The following is a 1,030-nucleotide window of genomic DNA, read 5'->3' as shown; positions in this document are numbered from 1 at the left end:
GTCAGCCAGTGACGGTCAACTCCAAACGCCAGACTTTTCTGAACTCGATGTGTTTGGGTTAAAGTGCATATGACACAGTGGACGACCCCTTTCATTTAAGGTTTTGCTTAATGTTTTATCTACTTTTCTCTGGTTTCACTTTCCCCCCCGATGTTTGAAGAGGTAAACATTCCATAACTGTCGCCACGGAACCATACTGTACTAATGGGCCATGAGCGATTCCCCTACTTCTGTCACTGATGTTTTAGAGCTCTCAAATACTTTTCCCCACTTTTCTTCAAGAACCCCACGCAGTTATGAGGAAAAGCATGTGTTTTAGTTCACCTTTCTGCATTATGTGATATTTCACATAACCATCTCAGACATTAAACTAAATAATGGAAATGTGTTTTCTTTTTTTCATCAAATTATGTCTAAATTATCAATCAAGACAAAGACGAGGCCAAAACGGAAGCAAATTACTACAATTCTGTAGCTTCACTACAACAAATTCTGTGGTGGTAGCTATGGTAACTACAAACATCACACACAAAGTCAAGCCAAAACTGGGTCCATATGGATGTTTTTATCACAGCAAGTTGTCAGAAGTGAAAACCCTGCACTTAAGTCGAAGCTAATGTGCATGGTTAGCATCCTCGCCGTGTCTCTATCTTTATTCGGTTTAACATATTCATAATCAGTCATTTGTCATTTTGGAGAAAAGTAGTGCTGGAGTAATTTCCAAAGACAGACGTGGAGAGACCCATATATACACATAAATAATGGAGAATGCTAACCATGATTCTACTGTTAGGTTCATGCTAATGCTAATTGCTAGCTTCAAGTGCCGGTTTTTCGCTTCTAGTGGACAGCCTGCTCAGTAAAGGCATTGATAATGACCCGGTTTGACCAATTTAACTTGTATGTTTTTGTGTATGTTAACCTCTTAGCTGAGCGCATTGTCCTAGTTCTGCTTTACCCAAATCTAAAAGCTTCTGGACTGGATATTTTCTACAGGCCAGTGTGGAGCCTTATTTGACAGGTAGAAAAG

This window comes from Gobius niger (assembly GCF_951799975.1).
Source record: "Gobius niger genome assembly, chromosome: 11".
Taxonomy (NCBI): domain Eukaryota; kingdom Metazoa; phylum Chordata; class Actinopteri; order Gobiiformes; family Gobiidae; genus Gobius; species Gobius niger.
The sequence above is the reverse complement of the archived record's forward strand: the minus strand, read 5'-3'. Positions refer to the sequence as shown.